The 18,672-nt window shown below is 39.8% G+C and overlaps 1 pseudogene; it reads right to left on the bottom strand.

The window, feature by feature from the left end:
• LOC127574035 (cyclin-dependent kinase 13-like) overlaps positions 1-18,672 on the bottom strand; it is a 75,993-nt pseudogene that overhangs the window by 12,845 nt on the left and 44,476 nt on the right.

Here is an 18,672-nt window from a genome sequence, read left to right as displayed (position 1 = left end):
ATGGAAATTTGCCCTTCAGAATTGACAGATCATTATCCTATCTGAAAGTTTGACATAATTCACTCTCTCAGAATTTGTCAGAATAAAGAGAAGTAAACAAAATGCCTTATTCACCCGTTTCCTGACAGATGTATCCCAAATCATATCATCGAGCATCTTCTGGGAACACAACCCCTCATAATATGGGGGTCACCTATATGACGATACCTTCAGTTGTTTTGCATATCGTACAGCACAAAGCAGTTTTCACTCCCCATGTCATTGAGCAATACAGCACAGACACAGCCCCTTCAGCCCAACAAGTCCATGCTGACCATGGTGTCCACCCAGTTAGTCCCAATTTCCTGCATTCTGCTCATATCCCTTTAAGTCCACCCCATCATGTACCTATCCAACTATTTCTTAAATGATACTATTGTACCTGCCTCACCCACTTCCTCTGACAGCTCGTTCCATACACTCACTACCCTCTGCGTGAAAAAGTTGCCCCTCAGGTCCCTTTTAAATCTTTCCCCTCTCACCCTAAACCTATGCCCCCTAATTTTGGACTCCCCTACCCCTGGGGAAAAGACTGTTACTATCCACCTTTTCTATGCCTCTCATAAATTTTAAACATTTTTATAAGGTTGCCCCTCATTCTAAGTTCCAAGGAATAAAGACCTAGCCTGGCCAATCTCTCCCGATAACTCAGGCTCTCTAGTCCTAGCAACATCCTCATAAATCTTTTCTGTGCTCTTTCCAGTTTAACCACATCTTTCTATAACGGTGACCAAAACTGTACATAGTACTCAAAGTGCAGCCTCACCAACAACTTGTATACTGCATCATAATGTCCCAACTCCTATACTCATCGCCCTGAATGAAGAAGGCCAGCGTGCTAAACAGCCTTTTCGCCACTGTCTACCTGTGATGCCGCTTTCAACAAACTATGTACTGGTACTTCCTCGGTCCCTCTGTTCTATTACACTCGCTAGCGCCCTACTATTCATAGTACAATCTTACTCTGTTTTGACTTTCTACAATGCATCACCTCACACTTATCTGTATTGAAATCCATTTGCCACTCCTCGGCCCACTTCCCTAACTGATCAAGACCGCCGTGTAATCTACGATAACCTTCTTCACTATCAACACCACCTCTTAATTTTGTGTCATCCGCAAACTTACTGGTCAAGCCTTGCGCATTCACATCCCAATCATTTCTATAAATAACGAATAACAAGGGTTCCAACACTGACCCCTGCAGCACACCACTAGTCACTGGCCTCCATCCTGAGAAACAACCTTCAACCACCACCCACTGGTTCCTACCTCTGAGCCAATTTTGAATCCACCCAACTAGCTTTCGCTGCATTCCATGGGACCCAACCTTCCAGACCAGCCTGCCATGTGGGACCTTGCAGGCCTTGCTAAAGTCCAAATTGACAACATCCACTACCCTACCCTCATCTACCCTTTTGATTACCTCTTTAAAGAACTCTAAAAGCTTCGTCAAACACGACTTCCCGTGTGATAAATCAGAACAAAGGATACACCTTTACAGCAAGGACCAGGACATTCAGGAGTAAAGTTAGGAACCACTCTTCACACAAGGGGCAATGGAAATCCAAAACTTCCTGCCAAAGGCCGGGGTCAACTGAAATTTTCAAAACTTATAATTTCACGATTAAATTCTGTTCCATTGATCAATGGAAATCATCAGCAAGTAAATGGAGTTGGAGTACAGATTAGTCATGATCCAAGTAAGATCGCGGTCTTTTTAAATTTACCAAATGTGGGTATTAATTGCCCATTCCCATTTGCACTTGTGAAAGTTGGGAATTAGTTACACAATAAGATATTAAAAACCGCAGAAGCTGCAAATCTGAAATAAATAGTCAAGTCAGGCAGCATCTGTGGAGACAAAGTTAAAATCTCAGGGCAATAGCATTTCATCAGAAGCCAGAAAATTTAGAAAACAATTGTACATGGAAATATAAGCATGAAGGGGCCACACTAACAGTTTAAACACAATGTACAGCAAAATACATTGTACAATTATATTCAAATCATATTGTTTATTCATGCAAATTTGCAGTTGCCTTCCACCACCATATCACTGACCTCCAAGTACACCTGACCACAACCTGATTGCCATACCCCAGATCATCAATATATTTCCAAAGAAACCATGACCCATGAAGGACTTTTTACACATTCTATTCAGTCTGAAAAAAAACACCTTTCATCAATCTCACTGTTTCTTTTGACCCTTAGCCAATTCCACATAACCCCTTAATTACATTGTACTTTAACAAATACATTTTGATTGCCCATTTATAAATATCAACCCTCCTTTACTTCAATGAACGCCAAGGTAGTTGAACACAATCAACTTTTATTTATTGATCAGTATTTTTTCAAGTGGAAGTTAATTTATTTCCCTCAAAGGTTGCCCATCATTGAGAGGTATACAGTTGCCTCTGATCTCACACCATGGGAGCTTTTCTTTTGGGGAGGTGGTGGAAAGAGATGGTTGAAGGATCAGAGATCTTAAAGCCAATTTTACTCTCAATAGCAACTCAGTATGCATTTCAACATGACTAGTTGACTCTCTTCACTTCAAGAGCCAACCTTTTAACCTCTCCACAGTTGTATCATGGATGGTTTCAGTTTTAGTGAGAACAGATAAAGTCTTCACTTAGTACTTCACTCTGATCTCTGCCTTCACAGGTGGTCTCCTTCTTAGAGAATGTCAGAGTATTTACAGCAAGGAAAAAGACTATTTGGCTCATCAGGCCCCTGTCAGTTCTACTGAAGACCACTCCCATTTACCCCATTCCTCTGCCCTCATCCCAGGGTCATTATTGAGCATCCTTTTGAACACAGTTGAACTTGTCTCCACTATTACCCCACTACAGCATTTCAATCACACAGTATATATAAAAATATAAATTTTCTCCTTCACTTTTCGCCAGTCACTTGCATTCTACATCATCTAGTTTCCAAACTTTGTCAATGAGAACAATTTCTATCAATTCTCCATACTCTGCATGATTTTAAACATACTTATCAGATTCCCTTGGAATCTTCTCTTTTCAATGAATATCTCCAGTCTATCCACATAACGAAAACCCCTCATCCCCAAAATTATTTTAGTGAATCTCTATCATATTTCCTTACATCACAGAATGAGGCAATTTGTCCAGAGTCTATGCCAGCTCTCAGAGTAATCCAAATTACATTCCACTGCCTCCTCCCCACCACCTTCACATTTCCCTGTAACCTATTCTCACACATCTCTGCTGCATCCTTTACATCTTCCCCGAAGTACAGTGCTCAAGGTGTAGGCAAATCAGTATTTTATGAAAGATACATCATGACCATCCAGCTCTTGTACTCTATGCCTCTACTTATAAAGACCAAGATCACTTTTACTTTAAATATTTTCAAAATATGCATATATCTTCAAAATCTCTCCTTGTATCCTTTCAGAATTGTCACTCAAGTTTATATTGCATCTTTTCATTCTTCCAGCTATCACGTGACACTTCCTTTTTCAATATCAAGTTTCGATGCCAACATCTATCCATTCCATTTCATTAAACTATTGCTATCTTCCTCACAGTTCACAATGCCAAGTTCTGCATCACATTTTCTGTATCTCCAGATGTGAGATACAGTGGCACAACAACTAGAGCTGCTGCCTCACAGCACCAGAGACCAGGGTTCAATTCTGACCTCCGGCGCAATCTGTTTGCACATTCTCCAGGACTGTGTGGATTTCCTCCAGTTGCTCTGGTTTCCTCCCACATTCCAAAGACATGCAGATTGTATCTGAATGGTAAAATCTGGCTGATAGTTGATGAGAATACGGGGAGAATGAGAAAGGGATTAATGTAGATTGGTGTGAATGGGTGAGTCAGACTCAGTGAGCCAAAGGGCATGTTATCATGTATTTTCTCTGGGAATGATTTTGGGTCCCTAACCAGCTATGCCAATTCTTGGATGACCTTTGTGCTGAATTATGAAATACCTTAAGAGTTCCCTTTTGTTCTACTTGTTTATCTAATCCAATCCCAACCTTATTAACATTTTTCTTATCTCTGGGGGTTGAACATGTCACATGTTGTTTCCAGCATAGCAGGCTTCCATTTTCAATTTTATTTTTAAACTTGAAAATTCTTAATGTTTAAATCAATTTATGGCCTCACTTTCCTCCATTCCTCCAAATCTAATCTCTTTTACAACCTTCCTCTGCCTTCAGTTAGTCACTGATATCCATGCCTTCAGTTACCTAGTCAGACAACGTGGAAGCAGACACTTCAGCCGAACCATGGTGCCTTCCTGAGCTCGTCCCATTTGCCTGCATTCAGCCCATATCAGTCTAAACCTTCCCTATCCCAAAAGTAGTTTCCAAAATTATGAGAGGCATTGAAGGGGTAGAATACTTTACCCAGGATAGAAATGTCAAATACTGGAGGACGTGCATTTAAGGTAAGAGCTGGAAGTTTAAAGGAGATGTGCAGGGCAAGTTTTTGTTTTGAAAACAGAGTGGTGGGTGTCTGGAACAGGTTGACAGAGGCAGTGGCGGAAGCAGATTAAGGTGGTGGCACTTGAGGCTTTTAGACACATGAATATGAAGGGAATGGAAGGATATGGATCATGTGCAAGCTGTAGAGATTTAGTTTAATTTAGCCTCACATTCAGCACAGACATTGTGGGCCAAAGGGCCTGTTCCTGTGCTGTATTGTTCCATGTACCTGTCCAAATGTCTTTTAAATGTTGTAATTGCACCCACCTCTACCTCTGGCAGCTTGTTCCATATACCCATCTCCCTTTGTGAAACACTTGCCCCTTGGGTTCCCTTTAAATATTTCCCGTCTCACCTTAAAACGATGCCTTCTTGTTTCACACTCCTCTACCATGGGAAAAAGACTGACCATCCACCTTATCTATGCCCTCATGGGGTCTATAGGGTGACCTTATTTATAGGGTCACCCCATCGCCTCCTTTGCTCCAGGGAAAAAGGTCCCACAGCCCAGCAACATCCTCGTGAAGCTTTTCTGCATTGTTCTGACCAGAAATGTACACAATATTCCAGATGCAGTCTCACCACGTCCTATATAGCCGTAATGAGGTCCCAACTCTTATACTCAATGCCCCATCCAATGAAGGCCATACTCCTTCACCATCTTGGCTACCTGTATCGTCATTTTCAGGGAACTATGTACTTGCCCCCCTAGGTTTCTCAGTTTGACAACACTTCCCAAGGCCACTGTCATTTACTGTTCAAGTCCTGCCCTGGTTTAACTTCCCAAAAACATCACCACTCTCGTCAGTTAAATTCCATCTTCCATTCCTTTGCCCACTTTCCCAGTTGATCTGGATTGTGTTGTGACCTTAGATAACCTTCTTCGCCTCCATCACATCACCAATTTTGGTGTCATCCGCAGACTTACTAATCATGCCACCTGCACTCTATATGACAAACAGGGAACCTAGCACCAATCCCTGCGGCATACCACTGTTCACATGCCTCCAAAACAACCCCTCTTTCAAACGGCCTGTTTTGTTCTTCCCTGCATTACCTACTTAAGACAACTTTTTGACCAAACATTAAAAAGCTAGCCCCAATATCTCTTTGTTCCTCTCACTAGAAATGATTGTCAGCTGTGGTTTAGTTCAATGCACCTTTGCTTGATGAGAAGATAGAGGATTCACACCATATCTTTGGAGACAGGAGGACAACATCTCAGCTTGCATTTAAATGCCTGGGGAAATGCTGCATTGTCAGAAGAGGTGCATCTGAAAGACAGATCTGACAATGCAGCACTTCCTCAGTTACGCATAGTCTGTTCTCAGGTGGATATAAAAGATTTTATGGCACTGTTTTGAAAATCAGGAAAACCATCCCCGGTATTTTTGGCCAATATTATTCACTCAGAGACTATCTGAACACTATCACAAATTGGCTTCCTATGGCGTAACATAACTACAATTAAAACATGTCAGACTACAATGCGTTTTGCAATTTCCTGAGACACAAAAATAACAAATCATTCTAATGCTGTGAAACACCTTGGGCATCTTTGGAACATTTTGAAGCAGAAATAGTTTTCCAATCTCCCACAGATATTCAATGTACAAGATACAAATGATCCTACCTCTACCTCACACAGCACTTGACAAATTCTTTCTCCATTGACCCTGTGCAAAGGCTTTTGTTTGACCAGATCCATACAACCTGAACACAGCTCATATTTCCAACGAAGATTTCGGTTATACTATCGCACCACACCAGTCTCCGATGTAAACACAGCTCCACTTCACTACCCCTCTCACCACAATTTTTGTAATCTAGCTGTCATTGCTTAGTATATAATTCACAAACATATATCATAGTATCCCTTGAATGTACAAGCACATCCATGTCACCTTACTTTGTTGTGGGGGAAATAACTACATTCTCCTAGCCGGCTGCTAAGAGTAAAACACACTGAACAACTTGTGTCCAGTTTGTCCCAGAAATAACCTTCAAACTCGGCAATTTTTTTTTGCAAACAGACAGTCTAATTCCATGTTCATTGCAATGCCCGGGTCTACTCCACTATTAGTCCATGAGTGACACCATTATTCACTTGTCATCTCCGAGTTTGATTATCCCAGTGCTTTATTTGTTGCCCATCTCAGCACACTCCACATTTCAAAATGTTGACAATGTATCTTGTACTGTCCTGGACTGCACCAATCCTGCAATCCATCAATCTCATCATCACATATTTAACTTGGCTGTTCTCATATATACATTCTAAAGCTCCTCCATTCATCTTCAAAATATTAGGATCTTAGAGGCCAGAATCAAATAGCACACAAACAGGCCCTTTGGCCCACCCAATCTGTGCTAACCATCTATTCATCCTGCTCTACAGTCATTTACAGATGTGCTGTATTTCCTTCATTCTCAGCCCTCGGTATATACTATCTCCAGCACGTTACCGATTCTTAATGTTTCATTATGCTAGCACAGATTTCAACCACATCTGTCACCCTTCCTAACTTTCCATCCATTCATTCCTATTAAAAATCTCATCAAAACAAAGTTTTTAGCAATGCATTCACTGAAAAGATTTTCAAAAGTTGTCTTATAACTGAGTTTTTAAGACAGCAATATGCATTCTCATTTCTAAAAAGTCACTGATGAAAAATTAATCTGCTAAATGCAAGCTACTTTTCATGAATGTTTTCTGATCACCCAGATAAATTATCTGAAAAGTTTTTGATTGCTCTGAAGTACATAATACCCCTAAATATGCTAGCTTTTATAACAGAGAAGCTGCCATGCTGAAATGTATAGAAAAGGCAGGTTTGTGGTTATAATTCAGAATATTTAAGTCAAGCAAAATGAACCAACGGAGTGGGATTATCTCCTTTTAATATTGTGAAAACAAATTTCAAATTAAACATTTTGCATAGAACAATTGGTTCACGTATTCATAGTGCTGTGGAACATCAATCCTATGAGCCAAGATTCACTTCATTTTAGCCCTTCAGACAGATGTAGTGTGTGCGAGAGAGCCCACCACTGCAGTTTAGCTCATGCCTTTGTACATGTAGGTCAATGTAGATAGATTTCTATGAAAGCAAGATGCTCATTTACATTAGTAAAAACAGAAAATGCAGCATGATGGATTTTCAACCAGGATATTAGTTCTGTTTCTCTTCCCACAGATGCAGCCTGATCAGTTGAGAATTTCCAGCATTGTGTTTTTTTTATTTTAGATTTCCAGCATCTGCAGTTTTTTAAAATATTTGCTCACTCATGTTATTTATCAGAGCAACAGATGTTATGAAATTCAAACCCATTTAATATAGATCTGAATCCAAACTGCGCCAGCTGCTTTGGAACTGCCGACGTTCAACTATTCCCATGCAAGTCCCAGGCTTCCATGGGACCTGAATGATAAATGCTGCTGAATAGCACGAGGAGATTATATATATGGCTAATATATCTTGTCCAGAAAAGGGACAAATTCAATTACCACCAAATCAAACTGCACTAAATCAATGTGATGGAGGCCAACTATCTGATCAAGTGGCATTGACAAATAACCTACTCAAATGGGATCACTTGCCAGCAGACCACATCACAGCCTTGAGCCAAACATGGACCAAAAAGATGCCAACTTCAGTTACAAGGCAAGAAGGACTAGCCACCCTTGGCATCAAGGCAGCATCTGAACAAGAGTGGCATCAAGCAACACAGGAATAACTCAAGTCAACAAGCATCAACAGGAAAATCACTCCAATGGTTGGACTCATTCCTCACACAAAGGAAAATGGTCACAGCTGTTAGAGGCCAACCATATCAGCCTCAGGACAAAGTCCTGATCCCAATCATCTACAGTGGGGCTGTTCACTAATGATTGCACAAGTTTCAACTCCATTTGCAACTGTTCAGAAAATGCAGCAGTCCACACTTCCACGTAGCAGAACCCTGAGAACATTCAGGCATGGACTGATAAGTGACAAGCAGGCCACATAAGTGCCAGGCAATGACAATCTCCAAAGTCTGGCCATCTGGCCTTGGTATTCAAAAGCATTATCCATTTCCAAATTATCCTATTACCAACATTCTGAGCGTTAATACGCTCAAACTTAACCGGTCATAGAGTTTAGAGCCACATTCTGTGGTAAGTGACTGAGCTCGTGACATTCTTTCGTACCTTTCCATGAACTACAAGACAATAGCTGAGCAAGATTATTCTCTACAGTTCCAACAACACAAGAATCTCCACCAGAGGACCACGCAGGTTGTTTGATCCAACATCCAAAACATTCATTTCCTGCAGCTTGGGTAAAGTGTCCATTACACAATCTCTACCACCACTTAGAGGACAAGGGAAGCAAGCAAATGGAATATTATCAGCTGCATGCCTCCATGTCACACCATTCCAACTTGGAAATATACCACTATTCCTTCACTAGAGTCCAAATGCTATAACTTGCTGAGAAAGAGGAGGCAAATTTACAGTCCCAGCTTTTCTTTCTGTCAGACTGTCTAGGAACATAGCCTCAGGACCGTGGCAGAGGCCTCACCATGTCTCCTTATTTGACAGTCGGCTGCAGAGAAACATTAAGATCTGCACACCCTATCTAGCTCAAGGAAGAGTGGGTAAAAGACCACCTGCACTAATTCCAGACTGGATTCAGTACAATCTGGCCCCACCATCTGGCCCATTCCTAAATTCATCTTTGGCTTAATACAGAACTCTGAAAACATTAGAATATTACATGTGATAACTGCAGCACAGAAATAAGTTATTTGGTCCAACAGGTGCTTGCACTCCTTGGGAACCTTGTGCCACTCCCTTCATTTAAAAAATAATCTTATCAACTTATCTTTCTATTCCTTTCAAGTATATCAAGCTTTCCCTTGTGTGCCTTTGTACTGTACATCTCAACAGCTACTTTTTGCAGCGAGTCCCACAGACTAACCAGCAAGCAAAGGGGTTTCTCCTAACTTCCTCTTTTTGGGTTTATTAGTATAATATTTATTGCACCCAGTTCTCAAGTTAGCCACAAGTCAATTGTCCAAATTTTTGATATCTTCCTAGAATTTTCTTTTAAAAACACACACTCTTCACAGTGCCTCCATGTACTTTTAATGAAATGGTGTATCATGAGCTGTCCTGTTCTCTAAAGTTCTACACAAGCTTAAATAATTTTTTTTTGGGAAAGGATTGAAGACTTAAGTTACTACTTTATTTTATTACTGACTTGTTTTTGTTATTTTGGTGCCAATTGCAAATTTTAAAATTGCCCTTCTAATTTCAGAATCCACATTCTTTAAGTAAATATGATCAACAATGGTCCCACCGTTGATCCTCTGGAACATCTACCTTTTGCCATCCTGACTATCTCGCCACCTCCCACCTTCCCCCCCCCCCCCCCCCCCCCTTGTCGGCATTTTGCTGTCTCTTCCGCTACTTGTTCCCCAACTCTGCATTCAGGAGTTAGTTATGAGCTAAACATGTGATACCTTTCACATTATTGAAAGCTTTTTAAAAATCCAAATATGTCTATTTCCTTATCCATCTATTTTCTTTTGCTTACTTCAAGGAATTCAATTGGCATGATAAGTATTATGATCCCTCTTGAAACCTGTGTAATTACACCGTAGAAGGAAATTTTAGAAAAAAGTGTTGAATATGGAAATTTTGGAAAAAAGTGCTACCTTTTAACATTTGTACAACACAAATTCAGGAGGGAAAAACTAAAATCAGAGTACAAAATCATTTAGAAAATTGATAAGTGATCATAAATTCTAATCGGAGCTATTGTTGAACATAAACACACGTTTAAAAATTGAGTAGGCAATGCTTAAGTCTCAAACTTCTGCTTAAAATTTTCAAATTGTTTTCCTTAGATAAAAATATTCCTATTATTTTACAAGCTAGATTTTAAAAATAGTTTCAACTTTTTAATATTTTACATAGATTCCAAAAGGACAAAACCCTCGATTTTCTGATCAGCACTATTTTTATGGTCTATGATTTACCGTAGCCTGCTTAATGTCAAGTGTAAATTTATGCCAATCAGAAAAATCATACTACAGTCTAAATGTTCTGAGCACTTCAAATTTACAGAAGCAGTCTTTCTTTTCACCCTTTATTTGAACATGTAAAATGTTCTAACAGAGAACCAGCACAATCATGCGTGCCAATGCACAACTGAAGCTATTAGCAGAGCACTCTGCAACCACTGTACATTGCAAAATCAGAGCTTTGAAATGTGAATCTGATTCTGTAGGAAGTGTTCATTATATAACAATAAAACAGATCTATTGAGAGGAAAGCAAATATCTAGTTCAGTGGGAAAATATGACACAAGTTCCTTATTACTCTAAGCATAAATTAACAACACATCCAATAAGGAATATTAGTTAATACAGACAAGAATGATAAGCTAACCTGAAGGACTGAAGCTTCTTACCCCCCATTAATACACACTATTTTTGTACGAAGAGAAAACGTTTGTATAAATTTCTACTGCACCCACAAGATTAACAGATGAGTACAGTTGAGTTTCCCTTAAATAACTAGTTAAAAATGGCCAAATTAGAGTTGTTCATTTAAACGATAAACTCGATCGCCTGATAGGAGAATGAGCCGCACCATGGGTCTCTTATGTAAGAAGTGAAAAGTAGCAACAAGTAGGTTAGAATGAAATCTTTCAGGATGTTCAGATACTGAAATTGGACTTGCATAATAATCCTTGATTAAAGTTTGAAAGAATATATTCTTTATCTGCAGTCCAAGGAATGAACTGCAGCTGTGCCTTTGGGACACAACCATAATGCAACAGGTTTAAAGTAAAATTTTGTTTATGAACACTCACCAGACCAGAAGAGGGGTTGAAAATACAAGCTGGAATCCACGTAAACAGCTAGCTTCCCAAATCACTGTACGAGTTAGTAGGACAAAGTGTGTGCACGTAATGATTGAAAAGTGGAGTTTAAGAGGCACCTGAAGTGTAGCGGTCTTTTCAGAAGTTTGTTTTCTCAAACATTAAGCCTTTTAACTTTAAGTCATAAACCATAAACACAAATAATTGTTTTAAGGCTCAAAAATGTGTTAGGAGAAGTACCCCACAAATAGCTAATTAATCTATTTTAAGGCTTGGATGGCACTTGATAAGGCAAGAAATTAGCTATATACAAGTGAACTGAACAATTCTTCACTCAGGACAATTTTGGTGCCTACCTAAACATACAGGAGACCTTGAATTACTGTCTAACTCAAAAAACAGCAATTATTTGCTCGCTAATGTAATTAGGTGTCAGTCTAGATTGTGTATTCAAGTCCTGGATTGGAGGATGAACCCACAACTTTCTAGTTCAGAGGTGTCAGTGCTGCCAAGCTCAAATTAAGCACATTAACATATTTGCAAATAAAAAGAGACATAGGGACAAGAGGTTCAGAGTATACACATCCAGAAAACAGCAAGTGATGTGAAGAAAACTCAAGCAGCAAATGAAGAGGCAACAACGCTAGACAGCGAGACTGAAAGGGCCGCGAACGCAGAGTGTGAAGTAGCGGTCTAGGGTGTGAGAGGCGGCGGGCCTGCGCATACACATACAAGGGTGAAGAAAAGGTACAATTGAAAAGATAAAATGGTAGGGAACAAGCAGTAAAGTATTGGGGGCTGCAAGCCCAACAGCCATGTGAAGGAGTAATTATGTGAATTAATTGAGAGACATTTTATTGACTGAGCATTTGACTTCAACAGCCCCTTATCCTGGGTGTTAATTAAAACATACAAGGTGGTCAGTTTGGCACTTTATCACCAATGCCACTTAAAGCACATTGTTTTAAACAGAAAAACAAGGCCAAATTTGAGTTTTGGAGCCTTAAGGACAGAACATGAAGACAAGCTGAAGGCATATTTGCAGCAGACCCTTTTATTAATGAACAAGCAGCACAAACGAGAAAACGAAGCCAACAGAAAGCAGAGTTATCACTGACCTATTCCTATACTGGAATTGCCCTGAGTTTTATGTTGAGGGAGTTGTAAACCTTGAGGTGTGCTGTTCCTGCTATCATCCAAACTTAAAGCAGAGTCCTTACGAGAAACTTTGGGTGCTGCATCATCACTAATTCCAGATTGCTTCTGTCTTCGCCGTTTTTTGCTCCATAATTCATGACAATCTTGCCAGTGTGGCAGGCTAGGAAGAAATAATATTGATACAATTAATTGTGTTTAAGGATTGCCCATGCTATATTCTCTCAGCTGCTGTACACCAGTCACTATTTATGACTATTACTCCTAATCCTTACTTTTGATCTCATTTTAGGGCAGCAGGACCGATTTATGGACTTGGTGCTAACTCATGCCAAGAATGCAGAATAGACCTGCTCAGTCTTCTATGTTTGTAGAAGGTTTTCTCATTTTTATCAAAGACCAGAAACGTGCAGAGAAAGTTAGCACTTAGACAGAAGTACAAGTATCTACATTAATAAAGGTGATCCAGTCAGAACTGCAATTGAACTTGAACTTTGTTTTGCCACTTAATTACTTCATGAATAATTTTCATTCTAATTCCAGGACCCACTTTGGTTTCTGAACATTGCTTTTGCCCAACTGAAATGTAACCATCCTAGTTTTTAATTACTTTGAGGGAAAGCTTCAGATTGCCTTCATCAAATAACATGTAGTTTTAAAGTTATCCCTCTCTTGCTCCGAACTCCCCTACCAGTATCTACCCTTTCACACACGTTAATTATTTCACCTTAACTTTCTATAACAAACTGCCTTCAATCCAATCCTTTTGACCCCATCCAGATTGAAGGTACAAAACAAATGAGCAAGATTGGACATGTCTATGGAAGAACATTTGAAACAGAGTTGGCAGTGTTCAAATCAAATTTCACATTTCTGGGCCTTGAACAATAACACAGCAATAGACTCAGAAATAATCTTGAATCTGGAGTGCAGATAGAAAGTGGTGGATTCCACTCAACCTATCCAGCTCTTTGGAACAGCTGATCTTTCACTGTACAACTACTCAATGACTGCCACTTAGTGCTTCACTTAGTGTTGTCACAAGAACAAAAAAAAATCTGCACCAAAATGTAAATATTCATCTGTTTTGCTTTGACCAGATGACAATGGCAATTGATGCAAATCATAAAACCACTAAAATTATAGTTTGAGGACATTCAGCCCACTGTCTCCAAATCTGGAAAAAAAAAGTAAAAAAAAGATACAACACTAGAAGAGTATCACTTGCAAATCCTCACATTCCCTGAAGAGATCATAAGAACAGATGACAACAGGTACGGGAGCAGGGTACTCAGCCCCTCCAGCATTCCTGCCATCTAATATCATGGCCCAGACTTCAACTCTGCTGTGCTAGCTCCCCCCATAGCTCTCAATGCCCACATCTTTCAAAAGTTCATTTTAAATACTGCAAAAGGATCCAACCTCCACAACCCTCTGGGGTAGAGGATTCCAGAGATTCACCACCCTCAATGAGAAGTTCCTAAGCACCTCCGGTTTAAATGACTGCCCCCTGATCTTGTACGTTTCTTCCTTCGAGATTCTACCACTAGCGGAAACATCTCAACATCCACCTCGTCATGCCCCTTAGGATCTTGTGTATTCAGTAAGATCACCTCTTATTCCTCCAAACTCCAAAGAATATAAATCTAATTTCTTTAGCCACTTGTGATAGGACAACTTGTCACTGCAGGAATTGGCCCAGTGCATCTCTTTTGGACTGCCTCCAATACCAGATTAAGTGGACCAGAATTCTGCACTATATTCCTGCTGTAGCCTTACTGGTATCTTGTACAATTGTAATGAAATTTCTCCATTTCTAAATGCCAACCCTCTTGCAATAAAGGCCAATGTATAGCACTTGCTTGCTAACTTTTTGTGATTTACGTGCCAGAACAACTAGATCCCTTTGTACTTTGCTCATCTACAACCCTTCTCCATTTCAGATAATGATCTGCCTTTAGATTCCTTGTACTGAAGTGTATAATCTCACACTTACCCACACTAAACTTCACTTGCCAAGTTTTCACCCACTCACCCAACCCATCTACAGCCTGTTGCAGAGTTCTAATATTCTCACAGTAACATACCCTCCCATCTGCTTTCATGTCATTAGCAAACGAGGATACTTTACATTCTGGCCCCTCCTCCAGATCATTACTATAAATTGTAAACTGAGAGCCAAGAACTGATCTTAAAGCACTCCATTAATTACATTATTCCAACTTGAAAAAGACCTATTCCACCTCTGTCCTCTATGCAACAACCACTCTTCAATCCATACAAATGCATTTCTCCTAATACCACATGCTTTTAGGTGGCATCTTATCCAGTGTCTTGTGGAAATCCAATTCACTACATCTACAGGGTCCCCACCCCCCCCCCCCCCACCCCATTGACTTGCTTATTACCTCCTTGAAGTACTCCAAACAAAATTGTCCAACATGACTTACCTTTCATAAAACCATGTCGACTTGGGTTTACATTAAACTTCTCCAAAATGACTATTATTTCTTCCTTGATTTCAGACTGCAGTATTTTGCCAACAGATGTTAAACTAACAGACGTCCATAGGTACCAGTTCTTTGTGTCCCTTCCTTAACAATAGAGTCACTATTGTGGTTTTCAAATCTGCTGGTAACTTTCTAGATTCAGCTCAGGTCTATTCCAATCCTCCACTTATTTCCCTGTAACCTGTTCTCTCACACATGCCCCACTAACTTTGCCCCAACCCCTAATTCTCCTGCCACCTACCTACAGTAGCCAGTGCACCTGACAACTGGCACAATTTTTAGGAAATGGAAAGAAACTCATGGTGGTCACGGGGAGAACATTGCAAATGCAGAACTCTTCAATTTGATAAAACTGACTAAAAGCATTAAACAAGGAGGCTAGCAAATGGAAAATGAATGAATAGAAACAGACTGCTAGAAACATTCAGCAGGCCAAATAGAAAGAGAAACAGAGTTAACATTTCAGACTCCAGACCCATCATCAAGACCTGCTGAGTGTTTCTCTCTGTTTTACTTCAGATTGCCAACATATGCAATTCTTGATTTAAGTGTAGGATGTTGTTCATTTACACTGATGCAGGCAATTAATTTGATCATGAAGGATTTCAGTTATGACAGAGGAGAAAATAAATGTATGAAAATGCTGCCTGCTTCGTGCTCCTGCCAACAATAAAACAGTTTCTGGATCTTCTCTAGAAAGAAAAGAAGGATTTGCTTTAAGTATGGAGTTAACTCATGAGCGCCACAGAGGTACTCACTACCAAACCTTCACCCTACAAAACTGCCACCTGTAGTCCTTCAAGTGATTTGCTGGAGAGGACTACTAATGCTATATTCTTCCGGATTTGCAGCGGTATCACCTAACCGCCAAGAACTGTGATTCAAATCAGGGTGTTGATAGCAGCTTTCCCTGACCATCAACTTAACTCTCTATAGAATCCTGCCTGTGGAGAAGTTACATCATTATTCCATTAAAAACACCAAGAATAATCATCTTTCCTATAGACCAACCACAGATTGGGTTGATTGGAATCCAGCAACTCCCATTCAGATTTGCTATCCCTGTACATTAATTTTTCTCCCCCAAATGTAGCATTTTGTACAGAAGATCCTAATGCAATCAGAAGTCTGCAAAATTACTTAGCTCAGGTGGAGGCAATTTTTGTAGGATCCACCTCTCTCAGGAAATCAGACTGAAGAGCATGCTCCGCGGTGCAGCGTTTACTGGGATCCAAAGCTAACATGTGATCAAAGAGATCCAGAGCAGTTGCTGGAATACTGAAAGCATAAACAGTAAATTGGAAAAACAAGCCCAACTTCATCTCTTTAAAAGAAAAATCCACACTAACTTCACAAATGAAATCATTTTATTGAATTTCCTTGAACCATTTCACAATTTAAGTACTTTAGTCTCAAGAACATTGTTAAATTAAAAAAAACAGTAAAGACATTCTGAAATAGGATTCAAACTGTGCGCGTAACATGGAGAACAACAGAGCAGAATATCACTGAAGCCACAAGCATGCATCCACACTGATTAAATCCAACATCCAGAAGACACCTCTCTCTCACACAATTAGAGGGGGTAGTTTAGGATTATAGAAATTGACAAAAGATGACACAGCAAGCAGCCTGATGAGAAGCAATTGTACAGATAAGTACCAGCAATATTTGCAGTGAATAGTGTATTAACAGTGATATATGTGAACATGAAAAACTACAAGTTTGAGGTCACCCGTGTCTAGAATTGCAATAAATCTTTGATTATTTTTTTTGATAAAGTTAGTAACTTTGGCAAATTAAGAATTAAGGCATGAAGCTTCCAACTTTAAGTTAGAACAAAAGATCTTTATAAGCAACATCTTGGCCTTGGAAAGTAGCTCTGTTGCTCACAAAAGACAAGACCCGAAAGATAGCTTCTCCCCAGAAGAAGAAATATTTTTGAGATAGTGGAATGTAAAGGAACATGGAAGATAAATGATAATAGAGGTTGGGCTAATTTGGGACAGGTTACCCAAGCATTGAAGGGACCATAAAACTGAGAAGAAAGGAGACATGAGGATTTGTTGACTCTGTCTATACTTCCTGCTACCACGGGAAAGCAGCCAACATAATAAAAGACCCCTCACAGGGGCTCATTCTCTTTTCTCCCTCCTTCCATTGGGCAGAAGATAGAAAGCTCGAAAACTCCACCACCAGGCCTATGGAAAGCCTCTATCCCATTATTAGAAGACTCTTGAACGGAACTCTTGTACGATCAAGATGAAGTCTTGATCTCACAATCTACCTCACCATGACCCTTGCACCTTATCTATCTTCCTGCACTTCCTCTGTAACACTATATTCTGCATTGTTATCGTCTTTCTTTTTGTACTACCACAGTGTACTTATGTTTGGAATGATCAGTCTGGATGGCATGCAAAACAAAGCTTTCACTCTCAGTAAATGTGACCATAATAAGCCAATTACCGGGAAACGTTTGTGAAATTTTCTCAGAGATGGAATGCAAAGATAGCAGTTGCTAAAAAGAGCGATGTACTGATAGCTTGCTACTCAAACACTCCTGAAAGCTGAGGCTCTGGATAGTCTGTTTGAAGTTCCATAATTAAAAGGGAAACTGATAGATCAAAAGGAGGGATGGCTACTGAAGAACTGTCACTTTAAGAGCGTAAATATTTCAGTTTGAGACCATGTCCTTCATAGGATCAAATTTATAGGACAAATTATTCAGCCTAGTCCTATGCCATGAAAGGTCATTGTCCTCTCAAGGGAAATAGGATATTTCTGTTAACGCATCTAGATTTCTCAAATCTCCTCGTGGTTTCCTTTGTTCTAAAGCAACAACTGCAACGTAGCTAATCTCCCCTCATAACTGTAATTCTTCACCCTCCAGTGTCATCACATCCTGAGGGATAGTGACTACAACTGTACCACGGGACTAAAGTTCTAGTTTTAGCATGACCTCAAGGCTCTTGTATTCTCTGCTTTGGATATTAAAATAAGCTATTACTTACCATCTAGATAAGATGTCAGGCTATATAATGTATACTCTTTTCAGAAGCATTAAGTACACTGTACATCAAGAACCACATTGTCACTTCAACAATCCATAATATATAAAACATGTCTGTGTCTCTGTGCCTGTGTGCCTGCGTGTGTGCGTCTCTCTCTCTCTCTCTCTCTGTGTCTGGGGTTTGGCCATTGTCTTTTTTGGTTCCACTCAAGCAACATAGAACATTCTTCATCCTTTACTACACTTGCCTTTTAACTAGAATCTTGACTGACAGGAGTGGGGGGGGGGGGGGGCTGGGGAGAAATGTTGTAATCCACCATTCCAGATGTTTAAGCTGTGCGACAACAATAATTTTTAATGTCCCTTCATAATTCTGCATGATAGGTCATCATTGTAACTGACAGCCAACAGATTTTTGTTTTCACTTTTTATTGAACTTATCTTTAGTTCTTCACCCTTTCCTATTGAAGAAACAATTTTAAGTTTCTCTTTATGTCATGAATTGGTTCCAGAAACACAATTTGTAGATTGCAAGTATACTGATCAGTGTTGTTGGATACAGCCTTAATAATTATGCTCTACAACTGTTGCCATGTTGATGCTTGT

The sequence above is a fragment of the Pristis pectinata genome, chromosome 9, assembly GCF_009764475.1.
Source record: "Pristis pectinata isolate sPriPec2 chromosome 9, sPriPec2.1.pri, whole genome shotgun sequence".
In the NCBI taxonomy this organism is placed as follows: Eukaryota; Metazoa; Chordata; class Chondrichthyes; order Rhinopristiformes; family Pristidae; genus Pristis; species Pristis pectinata.
The sequence above is the reverse complement of the archived record's forward strand: the minus strand, read 5'-3'. Positions and strand labels throughout refer to the sequence as shown.